The sequence below is a fragment of the Panthera onca genome, chromosome X, assembly GCF_046562875.1.
Source record: "Panthera onca isolate mPanOnc1 chromosome X, mPanOnc1 haplotype 2, whole genome shotgun sequence".
Classification (NCBI taxonomy): domain Eukaryota; kingdom Metazoa; phylum Chordata; class Mammalia; order Carnivora; family Felidae; genus Panthera; species Panthera onca.
The window spans coordinates 9,756,023-9,777,599 of NC_138357.1; the positions used below are offsets into that span (position 1 = coordinate 9,756,023).

At 38.3% G+C, this 21,577-nt stretch overlaps 1 pseudogene; it reads left to right on the forward strand.

Annotated features, from left to right (window-relative positions):
- The first annotated feature begins 16,872 nt into the window (after positions 1–16,872).
- On the forward strand, positions 16,873–21,153 carry LOC145714476 (large ribosomal subunit protein eL28 pseudogene; annotated as a pseudogene).
- The last annotated feature ends 424 nt before the right edge of the window (positions 21,154–21,577 follow it).

The window sequence follows — 21,577 nt, forward strand, 5'->3', positions numbered from 1 at the left end:
GGTAGATCTCATTGTTATTTTCCCCAAGGGAACCAGAATTAGAGAAGCATTATTTGTACAAGCTTACAAAGATAATCATAGAACTGCGTCTTGATATCTGACCATATTACATTACATAGTTTCTTGCTCAGTAGGCCTTTTTTTTTTTTGCCTTTTAAAAATGCTTTTTTTTTAAATTTTTAAATTTACACCCAAGCTAGTTAGCATATAGTGCCCGGATTTCAGGAGTAGATTCCTTAATGCCCCTTACCCATTTAACCCATCCCCCCTCCCACATCCCCTCCAGTAACCCTCAGTTTGTTCTCCATATTTAAGAATCTCTTATGTGTTGTCCCCTCCCCTGTCTTTACATTAGTTTTGCCTCCCTTCCTCCATGTTCATCTGTTCTGTGTCTTAAAGTCCTCATATGATTGAAGTCATATGATATTTGTCTTTCTCTGACTAATTTCGCTTAGCACGATACCCTCTAGTTCCGTCCACGTAGTTGCAAATGGCAAGATTTCATTCGTTTTGATTGCCAAGTAATACTCCGTTGTATATATATACACCACATCTTCTTTACCCATTTATCCATTGATGGACATTTGGGTTCTTTCCATACTTTGGCTATTGTTGAAGTGCTGCTATAAAGTTTGGGGAGCATGTGCCCCTTTGAAACAGCACACCTGTATCCCTTGGATAAATACCTAGTAGTGCAATTGCTGGGTCATAGGGTAGTTCTATTTTTAGTTTTCTGAGGAGCCTCCATACTGTTTTCCAGAGCGGCTGCACCAGTTTGCATTCCCACCAGCAGTGCAAAAGTGATCCTCTTTCTCCGCATCCCTGCCAACATCTATTGTTGCCTGAGTTGTTCATGTTAGCCATTCTGACACGTGTGAAGCCATCATGGTTTTGATGTTGAGCATTTTTTCGTGTCCTTTTGTACCGCCCCATCCGTTCATGTCTTTTGCCCATTTCTTCACTGGATTATTTGTTTTTCGGGTGTTGAGTTTGATAAGTTTTTTATAGATTTTGGATACTAAACGTTTACTTGATATGTTGTTTGCAAATACCTTCTCCCGTTCTGTCAGTTGCCTTTTAGTTTTGCTGATTGTTTCCTTTGCTGTGCAGAAGCTTTTCATTTTGATGAGGTCTCAATAGTTCATTTTTGCTTTTGTTTCCCTTGCCTCTGGAGACGTGTTGAGTAAGAAAGTTACAAAGATAATCATAGAACTGGGTCTTGATATATGACTGTATTATAATACATAGTTTCTTGCTCACTTGACCATGTTTAATTGGAGAAGTACCTTTGTTTTCCCGAGTCTTCGATATCGTTAGGGATGAATGATAGGAAGGCAATCAGGGTGTAGCATGCTGGAAGGGATAGTACCGAACAGGAATTTTATTCCACTTGTGGACCCATCTCCTAGAGGAGAGCCATATGGAAATGTGACTTGGCTGTCTTATTTTTCACCTGATTGAAATTTAGGAGGTTTCAGTACAAAAATATCTACCAAAATGCGAAGTGGTACAAAATCTCTTCAGGATCAAGTGAATGACCTGGGAAAAGGCAAACAGTATATTTGAGGAAGTGGAGTAGTGCCAGTGTAACGAATTCAGAGTGATATAGAAAGTTCTGTAGGATTATACTAAGATCTAGGTGAGTTTCAGGCTATAATCATAGGTCTTATTACAATTTTATGCTTTCTAAGAACATCTGGAGAGTTATTGGGGGCTGTTGTAAGCAAGGGAATATGGTTTGCCATGTGTATAATAGATGGGGTGGTGCAAAACAGGAGTTAAGTGGAGACACGATTAGTAAAGTTGATGCAGCTCTCCAAGCAAGACATGATTGTGGTCTGGACCAGGTGTAGTGGTGGATATGGAGAGATTGAAATTGATTTGAGGTATGTTTTAAGATAAAATCACAATGACCTGGTGTTAGATCGATTATAGAGAGCTGTCAAAGACCGTTCCTAGATCTCAGGTTTGAAAAACTGGATGGATGATGGTTCTTTTGAACTATGATAGTGAATACCGAGGAAAGGATGAGAGATATGAACCTATGTTTGATAAAATTCTTAGCAGTCAAGGAATTGAAAAGGGGATATTTAAATATAACGAATAATATTTGTAAAAATGCGTAGGGGGGCGCCTGGGTGGCTCCGTCGGTTAAGCGTCCGACTTCGGCTCAGGTCATGATCTCGCTGTCTGTGAGTCCGAGCCCCACGTCGGGCTCTATACTGACAGCTCAGAGCCTGGAGCCTGCTTCTGATTCTGTGTCTCCCTCTCGCTCTGCCCCTCCCCCGCTCATGTCGTGTGTGTCTCTCTCTCTGTCACAAATAAATAAACATTAAAATTTTTTTTTAAAAAATGTGTAGGAAATTTAATTCTTAGTAGTTGAATATTGAAATGTTTCCTGTGAGGGCAAGGACACTAGGATGCCTATACTATCAACACATAGACTCATTACTAGTGTAAGAAGGCATAGAATGAAAAAGCAGAAGAAATGGAAATCAAGAATTAAACTGTAATTACTTGGAAGACAATATGATTGTGTACCTAGAAAATTCAAAAGAGTTCTCTGACCAACGTTTGCATGATATATAGTTTATTGTAGTGTAGTAGATTTAGCAGGGTTTTTGAGTATATGGTTCAAAACAAAAGCAAATATATGTCTTATATAAGTAACAAATTTAAAATTAGATTAAGAGGCAGCTGGCTGGCTCAGTCAGAAGAGCATGTGACTCTCGATCTCAGGGCTGGGAGTTCGAGCCCGATGTTGGGTATAAAGATGACTTAAATAAACTTTAAAAAATAGAATAAAAAATTTCATTAGAATTTAAATAGAATCAACAAATATCTAAGAATAAGTAGATTTGTAATACCTTTGACTTGAAAATTAAACTTTCCAGTAATGAAAGAAGACAAATATAAATAGAAGAAGATACTATGTTCTTGTATTCAAAACACATTTTGGGAAAGACATCAATACTCTGAAAAATAATGAAAAATATCATTACAATCCTAGTAAAAATTTCCACTGATGCATAGATTCTGTTAGGAATTGATGTGAAGATATTGGCTGTATGGTGGGTGCATTGTTATGTTTATTATGTATTTAACGTAGCTAATAAGGAAATTATGCAAAATGATGTTTATGGGGAAAAAACAGTTGGAGGGTACAAACTAACAGAAATTGAGACTGACTTTGAAGTTACCGTGAGAGCGAATAGGCAAATAGTCCAATGTAACAGAATAGAGTGCAGAAACAGATCGATACTTGAATGTTCACCTTATTTGTGGGGAAAGCTACCAGTCAGTTCAGTTGGACAGAAGGATTATTGTAATGATTGATGCCAGATCAGATGGATGTACATATGGAAAAACTGTATGCTGAACACATATCCTATCAAATTTTAGTTCCAGACTAATTGCTGATTTACATTTGGTATATGATACAATACAGCATGTAGCAAATGAGAATAACTAGGGGAACAACTTGGTTGCTTTGGATTAGGCAGTGATTTCCCAAATAGGACTCAAAAGGTGCCAACCACAAATTTTGAAAAAAATGGATTTTTTAATAGATGTGTAAATAATTGACCTACAAAGGACTTGCATAGAAGACGTATAAATCTTTAAGAAAAAGGCAACCCAATAGAAATTTCAGCAAAAGACCTGTATGAAAAGTTTACAAGAAAGAACATTAAAATAGTAAACTGCTTTTTGGGGGAGGAAGATGGTGGAGTAGGAGAACCCTAGGCCCGTCTCCTCCCACAAGCACAACTGGATAACTATCGAATCATCCTAAATACCCCAGAAATCAGACCTGAAGACTGACATGGCAAACTCCACAACTAAAGGGATAAAAGAAGTCACATCAAAGAAGGTAGGAAGTGCAGAGACATGGTTTAGGGGAGGGAGGCAGTAATGGAGCAGGTCTGGAGAGGAGCACGGAGGGGAATGCGAGGGGAATGCGCAAGGAGAATGTTTCCCCAGGGCCACTGGCTGGGAAAGTAGGAGGGGCTGAATTTTGTGAGGTTTTGCAGCCGGCGGGGCTTAAAGCCTGGAGTTTTAAAGGTCAACAGCCTTGGCCGGGGTAGAGTTAGTTCTGAGGGCACTGTGCTGCTCCTGGAGAGAAGGCAGACAAACAACCCAGGGGGCAGATGACGTGGAGACAGCCGAGGGCACACAGTGGGGTGACCGGTCATCTCGGAGCGTGTCCCTAAGTGGCAGTATTCATGGAGATGCCTCTCTCTGGGGGGTGGGGGGACTGGCGGGGAGGAGCTGGCTGACCGCACTTACCGCCCCTACCCCACCTGCAGGAAGCAGCACAGGGCCACTGGCCCAGCCACTTGCTTACACCAGGCCCTACCACCCTGCTGTGGAGGAGCTACCCTTCTCAGTCAAGCTAGCCTAGTTCCAGTGAGGTGGGCCCCTTCCCCAAAAGACCAGTAGAAACCCCTGCGCACACCATCTCTCCTCACCAGAGAGTTCTGCATGACCTCAGTTCTGTCCAAAGTGTTGTCAGGTCTCCTTTCATAAGCAGACAAGAGCACACCTGGTTAAAACTTGTCACATTCAGGCCGGGGACAAAACCCTGGCCAGTGCAGGCAAGGAAAGCCTCTTGCAGATGACTGGCCTGAAGGATAGGGCAGCCAGAAGAAAATTGCAGCACATACTGGAGACACTCCCTGAAGCACTACATGATTTCTTCTTCGTCAAGCCATTGCTTTCAGCAGCAGGAGACTTAACTGGCTTTTCTAACACAGAGAAACAGGCAGAGACTTAGACAAGATGCAAAAATGGAGGAATTTATCCCAGATGAAAGAATAGGATAAGGCCACGGCCAGAGATCTAAACAAAATTGGTATAAATAACATGCCTGATGGAGAATTTAAAGCAACAATCATAAGGATACTCACTGGATTTGAGAAAAGAATACGGGACATCAGTAAGTCCCTTACCACAGAGAGAAAAGTTAAAAAGGAATCAGAGATGGAGAATGCAATGAGCAAGATTGGAAACAGGCTTGATGTAATGGATAGCAGGCTGGAAGAATCAGGAATGAATTAGTGACCTAGAAGACAGATTAATGGAAAGCAATGGAGCGGAATAAAAGCAAGAACTATGAAACATGAGAGTATACATAGGGAACTCAGTGAATCCATGATATGTAATAACATTCATCTCATAGGAGTCCCAGGAGAAGAAGGAGGAGGAGAAAAGGGGGGAGGAGGAACATTTATTTGAGCAAATAATAGCAGAAAACATCCCTACTCTGGGGAAGGAAACTGACATTCATATTCAGGAGGCACAGAGAACTCCCATCAGAATCAACAAAAGCAGACCAACACCAAGAACGATTTTAATTAAATTTGCAAAATATAGTGATCAAACATTTTAAAAGAGGCAAGACAAAAGTCCTTAACTTACAGAGGAAGACCCATAAGGCTAGCTGGAGTTTTTTCCAAAAGAAACTTGGCAAGCTGGAGGGAAGTGGCATGATATATTCAAAGTGCTGAATGCGAAAAATCTGCAGCCAGGAATACTCTATCCAGCAAGGCTATTCTTCAGAATAGGAGGAGAGATAAAGACTTTTCTAGACAAAAGCTAAAGGAGTTCTTGCCCACTAAACCAGCCATACAAGAATTGTAAAGGGGACTCTTTGAGTTCAAAGGTGAGACCAAAAGTGACAAAAGACAAGAAAGGATCAGAGAAATCTCCAGAAACAAGACCAAACAAGTAATAAAATGGCACAGATTACATATCCATCTGTAATTACTTTGAATCTAGTTGGACTAAACATTCCATTAAAAGACAAAGGATGTCAGAATACATTAAAAAAAAAAAAAAAACAAAAAAACAAAAAAACCAGACCCATCTATATGCTGTCTCTACAAGAGACTCCGTTTAGACCTAAAGACATCTGGAGATTGAAAGTGAGGGGCAGAGAAACATTTATCATGCAAATGGATGTCAAATGAAAGCCAGAGTAGCAATGCTTATACTGGACAAAATAGATTTTAAGACAAAGACTGTAGTGAGACAAGAAAAGGCAGTATATAATAAATGAACAATCCAACAATAAGATATAAGAATTGTAGATATGCACCCAACATGGGAGCACCCAAATATGTAGACAATGAGTAACATAAAGGAACTCTTTGATAATAATACAAAAATAGGGGATTTAATTTTTTTTAATGTTTGTTTATTTTTGAGAGCGAGAGAGAGCACGAGTGGGGGAGGGGCAGAGAGGGAGGGAGATACAGAATCCAAAGCAGGCTCCAGGCTCCCAGCTGTCAGCACAGAGCCCAAGGTGGGGCTTGAACTCACAAACTGTGAGATTATGACCTGAGCTGAAGTTGAACGCGTAACCAACTGAGCCATCCAGGTACCCCAATAGTAGGGGATTTTAACACTCCACTTACATCAGTGGACAGATCATCTAGGCACAAACTCAACAAGGAAACCATGGCTTTGAATGACACACTGGACCAGGATATTCAGAATATCCTATCCTAAAAGAACAGGATACACATTATTTTCAAGTGCACGTGAAACATTCTCCAAAATAGACCAAATATTAGGTCACAAAACAGGCCTCAACAATTACAAAAAGACTGAAGTCATACCATGCACCTCCCCCCCTTTTTTTTTTGTTTAAAAAACACCTTTATTGAGTTATAACACAAAATTTAGCCAAGTAATGTGCTTGGTTTGATGAGCTTTAGTATTTTCTATAGTTATGCGGCCATCACCACACTCTATTGTTGGAACATTCCTATCACCACCCAACGCCGTGGGTTCCCCGTGCCCACCTGCCTTCAGCCTTCATCCCACCTCCAGGCAACCACTAGTTTGCTTTGCCATGTGCCTTTTCTGACCACAATGCTGTGAAACTAGGAGTCAACCACAAGAATACAATTCGGAAAGGCTACAAATACATGGAGCTTAAACAACCTGGTACTAAACAATGAATCGGTCAGCCAGGAAATCAAAGAAGACATTTAAAATCTACATGGAGACAAATGAACAAGAGGGAGGTATATAGCAATACAGGTCAACCTCAAGAAACAAATATCTCAAACAACCTAACTTTACACTCAAAGGAGCTAGAAAAACAACAAAGCCTAAAGCCAGCAGAAGGAGGAAATAATACAGATTAGAGCAGAAATAAATGATATGGAAACAATAGAACAAATCAATGAAACCAGGAGCTTATTCTTTGAGAAAATAATACAACTGATAAACCACTATCAAGACTTACCAAAGGAAAAAAGAAAGGAACTAAATAGATAAAATCACAAATGTGGGGATATAACAACCAAAACCAGAGAAATACAATTATGACAGAATATTATGGAAAACTATATGCCAAAAAGTTGGACAACCTGAAAGAAATGGATAATTCCTAGAAACGTAAAAACTACCAAAACTGAAACAGGAAGAAATAGAAAACTTGAACAGACTGATAACCAGCAAAAAAAATGGAATCAGTAATCAAAAAACTCCCAACAAACAGAAGTCCAGGGCCAGATGGCTTAGGTGATTTCTCCCAAACATTTAAAAAAGAGTTAATACTTACTCTGTTCAAACCTTTCCAAAAAATAGAAAAGGAATGAAAACTCCCAAAATCATTCTGTGAGGCCATCATTACCTGATACCAAAGCCAGATAATGACTCCACTAATAAAGAGACCAAAGGCAGATAATGACTCCACTAATAAAGAGAACGGCAGGCCAATATGCCTGATGAACATGGATGCAAAAATTCTCAATAAAATAGTAGCAAACTGAATCCAATGATACAGTTAAAAATAATTCCCCACAATTGAGTGGGATTTGTTCCTGGGTTGAAAGGGAGGATCAGTATTCACCAATCAGTCCATGTGATACACCATGTTAATAAAGGATAGGAACCATATGATCATTTCAGTAGATGCAGAAAAAGCATTTGACAAACTTTAATATCCATGCATGATAAAGACCTTCAATGAGGTAGGATTAGAGGAAACATGCCTCAACATAATAAAGGCCTATGTATGAAAAACCGACCGCTAATATCACCCTTAATGGGGAAAAAAACCAGGAAACTTTTCCTCTGTGGTCAGGAGTAAGACAGGTATGTCTACTCTCACCATTGTTACTTAATATAGTACTGGACATCCTAGCCTTAGCAATCAGACAACAGAAAGAAAGAAGGCACCCAAATCAGCAAGGAAGAAGTCAATCTGTGTCCTTATTTGCAGTCGACATGATAATCTTTGTAGAAAACCGAGAAAAATCCACCCAAAACTGCTAGAACTGATAAATGAATCCAGTAAAGTCGCAAGGTATAAAATCAATGCACAGAAATCTGTTGCATTTCTATACCACAATAATGAAGCAGCAGCAGAAGAAATTAAGGGGCCAACCCCGTTTCTAATTGCACCAAAACCAATAAGATGCCTCTGAGTAAACCTAACCAAAGAGATGAAAGACCTGCTCTCTGGAGAGTATACAACATGGATGGAAGAAATGGAAGATTTAAAGAGATGGAAAGACATTCCATACTCATGGATCACAACAAATGTTGTTAACTTGTCCGTACTACTCAAAGCAATCTAACACACTGAATGCAGTCCCTACCAAAATACCCAAAGCATTTCTGACAGAACTAGAACAAAGAGTCCTAAAATGTGTATGGAACCACAAAAGTCCCCGAATAAAGCAAAGCAAAGCAAAGCTGGACTTACCACAATTTCAGATTTCAAGTTATATTACAAAGCTATAGTGATCAAAACAGTACGGTACTGGCTCAGAAATAGAAACTTTAGGGGCACCTGGGTGGCTCAGTCAGTTAAGTGTCTCACTCTTGATTTTGGCTCAGGACATGATCTCACAGTTTGGTTTTGGGGATCGAGCCCCTCATTGTGCTCTGTGCTATCAGGATTCTCTCCCTCTCCCTGCCTCTTCCCCACTCATGCATGCTCTCTCTAAATAAATAAACTTTAAACAAAAAAGAAACCTATATAAATGGAGCAGAAAGGAAAACACATGAATCCACAACTAGATGGCCAATTCATCTTTGACAAAGGAGGAAAGAATATCCAGTGGGAAAAAGTTTCTTCAATAAATAGTGTTGGGGACACTGGACAGCAACATGCAAAAGAATGAAGCTAGACCGCTTTATTATGCCATTAACAAAAATAAATTGGAAAGGGGTTAAAAACCTAAATTTGAGACCTGAAACCATAAAAATCCTAGAGGAGAACAAGGCGGTAACTTCTTTGACATAGGCCAGTGCATCTTTTTCCTAGATAGGTCTTTTGAGGCAAGGAAAACAAAAGCGAAAAGAAACTATTGGGATTTCATCAAAACAAAATGTTTCTGTACGTGGAAGAAAATAGTCAACAAAACTAAAAGTCAACCTGTGGAATAGGAGAAGATATTTGCAAATGACATGTCTGATAAAGGGTTAGTATCCACAATCTGTAAAGAATTTAATCAAACTCAACACCCAAAAGATGAGTCATTCAATTAAAAATGGCCAGAAGATATGAATAGACATTTTTCGAAAGAAGACATAACCAACAGACACATGAAAATATGGTCAACATCACTGATCCTCAGGGAAATGCAAATCAACACCACGATAGGCATTCTGACACTGTGAAGTGATAGGCTAAAGTCAACAACAGAAGAAACAATAGGTGTTAGCAAAGATGCAGATAAAAGGGAACTGTGTTGCACTGTTGGTGGGAATGCAAACTGGTGTAGCCACTGTGGAAAACAGTATGGAGATTCCTCAAATGTTAAAAATATAACTACCCTACGATCCAGTAATTGAAGTACTAGGTACTTAACCCAAGGAATACAGAAGGGATATATGTATCGTAGTGTTTAGAGCAGCAGTATCTACAACATCCCATGTGTCCATTACTTAATGAATGATTAACAAAGCGGTGATGTACATACACATACACACACACACACACACAACTTAATATTACTCCGCCGCAAAAAGAATGAAACCTTTCCATTTGCAACAACATTTAAACAGAGCTAGATACTCTGGTTTCTCTTCAGATCGCATAAATCTTTTGCCCCTTAAATAGATAGAGCTAGGGAGTGTTATGCAAAGTGAAATAAGTCCGAGAAAGACATATACCATATGATTTCAATCATGCAGAATTTAAGAAAAGAAACAAGCAAAGGGAAGAGAAAAATGAGAGATGCAAACCGAGAAAAAGACTCTTAACTATGGAACAATCTGATGGTTACCAGAGAGGAGGGGGTAGGGGATGGTTACCAGAGATGGGGATGGTTAAATAGGTGATGGGGATTAAGGAGGGCACTTGCTGTGATGACATTAATATTAAATGGAATTTAGGTAAAAGCTTAAAAGATCTATGAAAGAGTCCTTAACTTTACTGAACATCAGGGAAATAAAAATTAAATTTATAATGTGATACCATAAATATTCATAAGAATGGATAAAATTAGACTAAAAACATAAAAAAATAGACTAAATTTCCAAGGAATGTGAAGAATGTTAAGCAACTAGAATGATCCTACATTGGTGAGAAATCACTATAAACTCTTTGAAAATTTGATATCTGCAAAATTTTATAATATCCTATGATCCACTAATTCTACTCACAGAAGGAATGCATACATATGTTAACTAAAATATACATGCTAGAAGGTCCCTAACAGCACTGAACTGGAAAGCAACCAAATGTCTAATTATATCATGGATAAATATTTCATCATGTATCACATATTAGGATACCAAAATTGGCAATGATTAACAACTATGTTTAATATGGTTAGTGTTTTCCACATATGGTGTTAGATGAATAAATCCTTATTCCAAAGAGTTTATACAGTATGGCATTTATGTGAAGTGCAAAATTTGTCAAAACATAACTATGAAGTTAGAAATTACGATTGTGATTTTTTTAGAGGGGTAGTTTTTGGAAGGGAACATGTGGAGTCTTCTTTAGCTTTTAATATTTTTTCATTCTTTTGTATTTCCAGTGTACGGGTACATTCTGTTTGTGAAAATACTGATCTTTCCATGTGATACAGAGATCTTTATGTTCACTATATTTGTATAACATTGAAAAGTAAGAGGGTTGATAATGTCAATGTTTCAACTAAGTTGTGCCTATGCTACATAAAAAATCTCAAAATATAATATTTATAAGATGAACATATAAAATATATATCCAAGTGAAATTTGAAGATTGGATAAATAAATATGGAAAGCAGTAGAAAGGTAATAGCAAGCCTTAGCAAACGCAAGGAGACTGAAATCATGCCAAGTATTTATTCCAACCATAAGATAAGAATCTAGAAATCCAAACAGGAGGAAAGCTGGAAAATTCACAAATGTGTGATGTGTGGAAATTAACACACTCCTGAGCAATTCGTAAGTCAAAGTAGAAGTGTAAAGTAAATTGAATAGTATCTTGAAACAAGAGGAAATGGAAACATGACATACCAAAACATAATGGATATACCAAGAGTAGTTCAAATGGGAAGTTTGTAGCAATAAACACCAACAAGTAAAAGTAAAGATCACGGTTCACCTAATTTTACACTGAAGTAACTAGAAAAAGAACAGATGAACCCCAATGTTAGAAACATGGAGATCAGAACACAAATAAACAGGGACTAAAAAGACAATAGAAAAGCTCATCGAAACCAAGAGTTGGCTTTTTGAAAGTGCAAAGAAAATGAACAAAACTTTAGGTAGATTAGTATAAAAGAGGACCCCAAAAAACTCATATGAATGAAACAGGAGACATTACACCTGATACCACAGAAATACAAAAGATCACAGGAGACTACTATGAACAATTATATGGAAACAAATTGGATAACCTGGAAAAATGGATAAAATTCTAGAAACATAAAACCTACCGAGACCAAATCAGGAAGAAATAGAAAATTTGAACTGACCACTAACATGTAAGGAGATTTTAATATTAAAATCTCCCGACAAAGAAATGCCCATAACCCAATGGTTTCTGTGATGAATACTAACAAACACTTAAAGAGGAATTTACACCAAACCTCAAACTGTTCTGATAAATTGAAGAGGAGGGAACTTCCAAAACTCATTTTATGAGGTTAGATTTACTCTGGTGCCAAAGCCAGATCAGGATGTTATCTTTTGTTTGAATGTGTACATGAGTGAAAACAGATCATCAAACTTTGTTAGGTACAAGTGTAACTTTGAAAGAAGAAACCGGTAAATCCACTATCATACTTGGAGATCTCCACACCTTGCTCTTAGGAATGGGTAGTTCCAGCTGGCAGAAAATGAGAAAGGACAGAGTTGACCTCGGCTACACCAACAACGAACTGTATATAATTTGACACATTTAGAATTCTTCATCCAATAACAGCAGAAGACACATTGTTCTCAAAGGTAAACATCCAGTGAGATATACCACATTGGGGAGCATGAAATTTACCCTAATAAATTTGAAAGAGTAGAAATCAGACCACAGTAGTGTTAAACTGGAAATCACTAAGAAAAAGGTAACTGGAAGTTCTCAAAATAACATGAAGATGAAACTACACAGATCTAAATGACACATGGATCAAAGAAAAAAATCTTGAGGGGCGCCTGGGTTGCACAGTCGGTTAAGTGTCCAACTTCAGCTCAGGTCATGATCTCACAGTTCGTGAGTTCGAGCCCTGCTTCGGGTTCTTTGCTGACAGATCAGAGCCTGGAGCCTGCTTCGGATTCAGTGTCTCCCTCTCTGTCTGTCCCCTCCCATGCTCATGTTCTGTCTCTGTCTCTCAATAATAAATGAAAGTTTTAAAAAATGTAAAAAAAAATCTTGAGAAATTAAAATATATTTCCCCTAAATGAAAATGAAAACACAAATTAACAAAAGTTTTGAGGTGCAAAGGAAGCAATACACAGAAGAGAAATTTCTGGCACTGAAGGCATATATTCTAAAAGAAGATCTAAAGTCATTCATCAAAGTGTTCACCCTAGGAAACAAAAGCATCAACAGCAAATTAAATCCAAGGTAAGCAGAAGAAAATAAGACTCAGAGCATAAATCAGTGAAAGTGAAGACAGGAAATAGTAGAGTCAATGAAGAAAACCTAAAGCATGTTCCTCAAAGAGATCAAGGAAAGCCAAACTCAGAGAAAAGAAAAAGAAATTGGAACCAAATTAGTAATACTACGAGAGAAAAGTGGTCACTACTCTACGTCCCGTGGAAACTAAAAGCCTGTTAGATACTCAACAACATTGTGCTCACACATTTGAATAATATGAGGAAATGGGCCAATTCCTTGAAAAGACACTATTCGCCAAAACTTACACAAGAACATCCATGTGATGTGAATACACCATTATGTATTTAAAGATGTAAAGGTACAATAAATAAACTTCCAAAATAGAAAGCACCAGGACAAATGTGTTCACCGGTGAGTTCTGTACAGTATTTAAGGAGGAAATTACACCAGTACAACATCTTCCAGAGAATAGAAGCAGAGGCGGTGCTTCCTAACTCCTTGTATAAGGCCTGAATTATCATAATGCCAGAAGCATACAATGATATTACAACAAAATAAAACTACAGACAAATACGTCTCATGACCTTAGAGGCAAAAATGCTCAACAAAATGTTAGCAAATACAATCCAAACAAAGAAAATTATACACCTTTATCAAGTGGGACTTATTCCAGATGTATAAGGATGATTCAGTTTTCTAAAATCAATCCATCACATTAACAAACTAAAAAGTTAAAATCGCATGATCATATTAATAGATACAGAAAGAGCATTTCTCAAAATCCAACACTCATTCATGAGAAAATCTCAGTAAACTTGGAAGGAAGGCAAAATTTATCAACTTGAGAAAGACTTCAGAAAGACCTATATAGGTCATATCACATTGAATGGTGAGAAATTTGAAGCTTTCCCACTAAGATGAGGTTCAAGGCAAGGATACCGCCTCTCACCACTCCTTTCCAATGGTATTGGAAGTCTTTGCTAATATGGTAATGCAAGATAAAGGAACAAAGTGTATAGAGATTCAGAATGGAGACATAAAACTTTTCATGGTTCATTTTTGCACAAAATGCAAAATAACCAACAAAAATTCTTGAAACTAGTAAGGGATTATAGGAAGGTTAATATATTTCCTAGGTCAGTTATTTTCCTAGCTACCAACAATGAACAAGTGGAACCTGAAACTGAAAACACAATCTCATTTACATGAGCACCCCCAAAACTGAAACACTGAGGTATAAATCTAACAATTTATGTGAGATCTACGTAAGGAAAATTAGAGAACTGATTAATATTGAGAGTTAAATGGGTAGTTTGTGTTATTAGATGGGAATAGTAATTATTGCCAAGATGTCATTTTCTTCCAAAATGACGTATAGATTTGTGATAATCTGAATTATAAACCCAGAAAGTTACTTTTTGTGGATATTGAAAAGCTGATTCTGAAGTTTACAGGGAGAGTGAAAATACCCACAGGAGCCAACATGACATTGCAATTGAAGAACAAAGCTGGAAGTCTGACACTGCCTTTTAGACTTAATATAAAGGTAATCAAGAAAGTGTGGTGTTGGCATTAGAATAGGTAAATAGATCAACGTAACAGAATGAAGAGCCCAGGAGTATACCCCCATAAATATGGTCAGCTGATCTTTGACAAAAGAGCAAAGGCACAACAAAATGGAGGCAAGGTAGTGTCTCCAACAAATGGTGCTGGGACAAGTGGACATCCACTTGGACAAAGTCTACACACAGACCTTACACCTGTCACGACAATTAACTCCACATGGTTCATAGAACTAAATGTAAAACGCAAAACTCCTGGAAGATATCACAGGAGGAAACCTAGGTGACTTTGAGTCTGATGATGCCTTTTTAGATACAACACCAAAGACATTTATGAAACAAAGAAGCTGCAATTCATTAAAACCAAAAATTTTTGCACTTTAAAGTACCCAGAGAATAAACAGGGAGAAAAACATTTGCAAACAACACATGATAAAGTATTTTTATCCAAACTGTACCAAGAGCTCTTAAAACTCAATTTGAAAACATAACAACCCTGTAAAAAATGGGACAAAGGCACCTCACAAAGAAGGTATGTGATTGGCAAATCACATCAAAAGGCGGTCCACGTCCCGTATCATCCGAGAAACGCAGATCGAACCAGCGGTGAGCCCCTGCGTGCCCATTAGAATGGCAAAAATCTGGAACACGGACAACACCAAGTGTGGTCAGGATGTGGAGCAATGAGAACTTTAATTCACTGCTAGCGGAAATGAAAAATGGCACAACTTTAGAAGAGAGTTTGGTGGTTTCATACAAATCTAAACTGGTGGTTGGTGTAGGATCCAGCAATTAACGCTCCTTTGTATTTACACAAAAGATTTGAAAACTCTCTTTGTAGGGGAAAAAAACTGCACACAGATGTTTATAGCAGTTTTATATCTCATTGCTAAAACTTGGAAGCAACCAAAATGCTCTGTAGTACAGACAGTGAGCTCTCAGGCATTGAAAATACGGTAAACAGCCTCTTGTACATATCACTAGGTTTAAGAAACCAATCTACAAAGGCTACATACCACGTGATTTCAACCACACGACAATTTTGGAAATGGCAAAAGTATGGATACGGTAAATTAGCGGTTACTGTGGGAGGGAGGGCATGAATAGACAGAAAACGGGATTTTTAGGGCAGTCAAAATACCTTGCATGATATCATTATGAGTTTGTTCCAACCCATACAATGAATGTAGAAGACTGAGAATGAGCCATCATCATCATATAAACTATGGGTGATCGTGATGTGTTCACGTTAGGTTTATCAATTGTAACAAGTGTACTATTTGGTGAGAGGCATTCATCATGGGGGGTGCCCTGCATGTGTGCAGGGTGTATATGGGAATTCTCTGTACCTCCCTCAATTTCATTTTAAACCTAAAAGTCCTCTGAGAAATGTCTTTAAAATGAGAAAAAAAATAGTAAAAATATATTTTTAAAGTACACAATTTATAATTTTACCAACATGATGTTAGATTTAAGAAAAGTGTAAATTCTCTTAGGGCAGTATTATTAAAACTGGGTGAAATTAAATCAGGTGGAAATAAATGGAAATTAAGGTTCACTGTCAACATCAATATTGTAAAGATGTCAATTTTCTGCAAATGTATAGGATCAGTGCATTCACCATAAACTCCCACTTTTTTTTTGTAACAACCAAATTATAAAATGTATATTGAAGTTCAGAGATCCACTAACAGCACACTCTTAAAAGAAGGTAGGTAGATTTTGTCTTCTAGACATCAGGCTCATTTAAAGCCTTTGATAATTCAGACAGTGTGGCCTGTTCACAGAGAAAAAAAAACAATGAAATAGAATAGAGCCCCACAAAATACCCTTGCACATATGCACGTTTGGATTTTAATTGCAGAATCATGTGAAAAGATGTTCATTTCCATGAGTTGAGCTCGGATGGTTAGATATCCGTTTCAAAAATGAGAAAAGTATAACCCTACCTCACACAACATGCAAATATCCAGTCCACTTAAGTTGTAGACCTAAATGCAAAGGCAGGACTATGCATCTTTTAGATGAAAACAGTGATATTCATAGCCATTAAATAGTTTTTGAAATAGGACTTTAGAATAAAGAAAAGGGCAATTGAGAAAAATGCACACTCCTCTGTTTTTGGATGGAATGTTCTGAATGTCTGTTCGATTTATCTCGTCAAATGTGTTAGTCAAAACCACCCTTTCTGTGTTATCTGTGTGGATGATGTATCCATTGCTCTAAGTGGGGTGCAAATGTCCCCTATTATTACTGCTCTTTCCGTCTCCCAACGCCACAGTGAGAGGGATGGCTATGTCTGCCCAACTGCAGTGGATGGTCATGCAAAACTGCCCCGCCTTCCTGATCTAGAGGATCCAACAGACATACGGCACCGAACCCAATAACCTGAAGGCTCACAACTCCTGCTACAATGGGCTGATTATCACCACAAGACTGTGGGCATGGAGCCGGTGGCCAACAGCGAAGGTGTAGTGGTGGTCATGGAGCCACGATGTGGCCAGCGAAAACTTACCACCTCCTCCATGAGGACCACCATTAATGAGAAAGCCTGGGCCACCCTCAGCAGCATCAGGCACATGATCCCCAAGAAGGAGTACTGCCCAGATCTGCCATTCAGAAAGCCAGTGCCATCCTGTACAGCCAGAAGCCTATCATGGTGAAGAGGAAGCAGGTGGCCCCACTAAGAGCTCCTGATCACCTGCCCCCACACCCCCAAATCCAAAGCAATAAAGATGTCAACCACCTCAAAGAAAATACCCCCTATTTTTATTGGGTTACTGTCAATTTCTTCCTTTATGTATGTTAATAGTTTATATATTTAAGTGCTTTCATGTTGGGTGTATAAATATTTACAATTGTTACATCCTCTCGTTGGATTACTTCCTTTATCCTCATGTAGCGTCCTTTTTTGTTTCCTATTACAGTCTTTGTCTTAAAGTGTGTTTTATTTGATATAAATGTTGCTACCTCAGCTTTCTTTTCACTTGCATTTGCATGGTAAGTGTTTTTATATGCCTTCACTTTCAATCTGAATGTCTTTAGTCTGAAGTTTCTCTTGTAGGCAGCATATAGATGAGTCTTGTTTTTTATCTGTTCCGTGACCCTATGTCTTTTGATTGGAGAATTTATTTTATTTATGTTCAAAGTCATTATTGATAGGTAGGTATGTACTTACTGCCATTTTGTTACCTGTTTTACAGTTGTTTTTGTAGTTTTTTTTTTTTTTTTTTTTTTTTTGTCCTATGCTCTTCCCTTGTAGTTTAATGGCTTTCTTTAGTGATATGCTTGGATTTTTTCTTTGTTTTTTTTGTGTATCTATCAAAAGTTTTTGATTTGTGGTCACCATTAGGTTCACTAATAATATTTTATGCATGTGGTGGTCTATATTAAGTTGATGGCCACTTAAGTTTGAACCCATTCTAAAAGCACTAAGTTTTACTCTCCCCTCACATTTTATGTATATGATTCATAAATACATATATGATACATCAAAAGAAACCATCAACAAAACCAAAAAGCAGCCTACTGAATGGGAGAAGAGATTTGCAAATGATACATCTGATAAAGGGTTCATATCCAAAACATATAAAGAATTTGTCCAACACGACACCAAAAAACCCAAATAATGCAACTAGAAACAGGCGGAGGTACTGTATAGACATTTTTTTTTTTTTTACAAAGACCTAACAGGTGGCCCACAGACCCATGAAATCATGTTCAACATCACTAGTCATCACAGAAATACAAATGGAAACCACTGAGATATCACCTGTGAGAATGGCTAAACTTAAAAACCCGAACAACAGGGTGCCTGGGTGGCTCAGTAGGTTAAGTGTTCGACTCTCGATTTTGGCTCCAGTCATGATTTCACAGTTTTTGAGCTCAGGCCCCACGTCGGGCTCTGCACTGGCAGTGTGGACCCTGCTTGGGATTCTCTCTCTTCTTCTCTCCCTGCCCCTCCCCTGCCCCCACTCTCAAAATAAGTAAATAATTTAAAAAATAACTTAGTTCAAGATGTGGAGAAAAAGGAACCCTCATGCACTGTTGGTAGGAATGTAAGTTGGGGGAGGCACTTTGGACAACAGTATGGAGGTTCCTCAGAAAATTAAAAATAGAATTACCATAGGATCCAGTAATTCCACTACTGTTTATTTACCTAAAGAGAACAAAAACACAAATTCGAAAAGGTTCGTGCACCCTTGCATTATTTACAATAGCCAAGACAGAGAAGCAACCCAGTATCCATCAGTAGATGAATGGAAAAGGAAGTGGTGTGCGTGTGTGTGTGTGTGTGTGTGCATGTGTATATACATGTGTGTATGTACACACACAATGGAATATTACTCAGCTATAAAAAGTGAAATCTTGCCATTGGGAACAATATGGATAGACCTAGAGGGTACAAATCTAAGTGAAATAAGTCAGACAAAGAAATACCGTAAGATTTCACTTGTGTGGAAAACAAAATGAACAAAAAATGAGAGAAAAAATAGACTTCTAGAGGGAAGCTGGTGAAAATGTCCACATTAAAGAACTTCTCTTTAGCAAAACATACAAATGAAAATGAAAAAAGACAATGGAATGAAGTACTTGCTGAACATACATAATCAACAAAGACTCTTAATCAGAATATATTTTATTTATTGATTTTAAATATTTTTAAAATATTTATTTTTGAGAGACAGAATGTGAGCAGGGGAGGGGCAAGGGGGGGGGGGGACACAGAATAGGAAGCAGGCTCGAGGCTCCAAGCTGTCAGCGCAGAGCCCGACGTGGGCCTCAAACCCACAAACCGTGAGATCATGACCTGAGCTGAAGTCGGACACTCAACTGACTGAGCCACCCAGGCGCCCCCGGAGTATATTTTAAAAAAATACAATTCAGTGGGTTATCTGGGTGGCTCAGTTTAAGTGTCTGACTCTTGATTTTGGCTCAGATCATGATTTCGTGGTTCCATGGGATCAAGCCCCGCGTCAGGCACTATGCTGGCAGTGTGGAAATTAAAGCATTTATATTGAAGTTATCCTGGCTATGGAGCAAAGAGAAATCTCATACACTTATGGTAGGATGAGAAGTTGCTACAACTTGGGAAAAGGGAAGGTACACCTGCACTATGACCATAAATTGCACTCCTTGCTATAGGCCTGGGGTAATTCTAGTAAATGTATACATCAGGCTACATCTGCAAAAATGTTCATATCAGTAGTATATTTAATACTTAAGCTGCAGAATACAAAACAACGAGGGCTGAGTATATTTATATAATGGCATACTATACAGCTCTGAAAATAAATGGCCTGTACCTATTTCGAATAGTATGGTAAATCTTGCATCCACAATCTTAAGCATTGTGTTGAATGGAAAAACAGTTATTGTGTATTTTTAATAATTCCATTCATGTCGTTAAGAAATAAACTAATGCAAGCAATATATATGTATATATTTAAATTTATTTGAGGGATATATATGTATGTTGATTGGATCCTGTCAGTACTTTCTTTTTTTGACTCAGGTGGCACTACTATGTATCCTCTTTATAATTGTCTTGTATATACGTATGTGCTTTCTGTGCTTGTGTTCCCTGGTAAGAAAATTAATATTATGTATTTATCAATTGGATGTCCTTAAAACTAGAAAATGCCTCGAGATTTTTTCTCTCATCTTTTATTCCAAGTCGTTCATAAGCGTTTGCTCAAAGAAATATAGATCAAGGGGCGCCTGGGTGGCTCAGTCGGTTAAGCGTCTGACCCTTGATGTCGGCCCAGGTCATGATCTCACGGTTTGGGAGTGTGAGGCCCGCGTCAGGCTCTGTGCTGACAGTGTGGAGCCTGCTTGGGATTCTCTCTCTGTGTCCCTCCCCCATTCACACTCACTCTCTCTGAAGACAAACTTAAAAGAACTGTAGGTCAAATATTAATATCAAGTAAATGGTTAACATTTTTGATAAGCAGGTACCGTTCTTTGTTTCTTCATCGTGACTGTACGGCCTACGGTGAAATAAGTACAAATTTTTTGAAATGCAAGGTAACCAAAGATACAGTGGTGGGTGCTGATAATATAATTTTCCAGTCAACTCCGTTTTTATAATAGTATATGCATTTATCTCAAGGAACCTTGGCTTTTAAGCTGTTTGCTTTTGAAAAAAGATCTCAGGAAATCTATCTGTGCTCTTGAATATGATTTGAATGTGGAGTCTGTGTACCGCAAAGGAAAAATAAGTGTGTATATACACACGTACTTATACTGTCGTATAAGCCTGCAGATACCATTAGATGTTTTTGGCCCATGGAAAAGAAATCTTAATGTTCTTATTGGCACATTACCAGGAATTGAAGCCATCTTACTATTGCAAGACTTATGCCGCTGTGGTGATAACAGTGACAATAGAACATGAACTGTATTTTGCCAAAAAAAGTTGCTTTCAACTTAAACATTTTCCACAAAGGTGTTTTGTTTTGTTTTTGTTTTGTTTTTAATTAGAACGAACGCATCGTCCAGTATACAGGCTTACAAATCAATTATTTGGCAATGGGCTGGGGTCGGCACCTGCCAAACGTCTTAGGTTCAGAGTGAAGTAAAGGTAAATGCGAACGAAAGCCCATTCGATCTGTTGCTAGACCTTATCTTCCTAGTTTACAAACGCAACGCTTTGCTCTTCTAAAAACGCCAATTGGCATTGTAATGGCAAAATAGACCTTGGAAAAGAAAGAAACGTCCTTTTGGAAATTCTCTCCTGACCATGGGGAGGAGACCAGGGAGAGAGTGACGGCAGGCTGCATGCAGCGAAGCGAGCAAAAACCAGGAGTAGGCACTGCTGCCTCGACCCTTCCGAACGAGCAGTGCACCGCTGCATCACCCGGGTAAAATCAAGTTTCGGTTCCTGATATTTGTGATCTCGCATTATGTGCCCTCAAAAGAAAGTTGACCTTTCATAGCTCTTCTTAGAAGAAGACTGCCTCTGGGGTTGCTCACTTAGAAAAGTTTGACGACGTTTGAA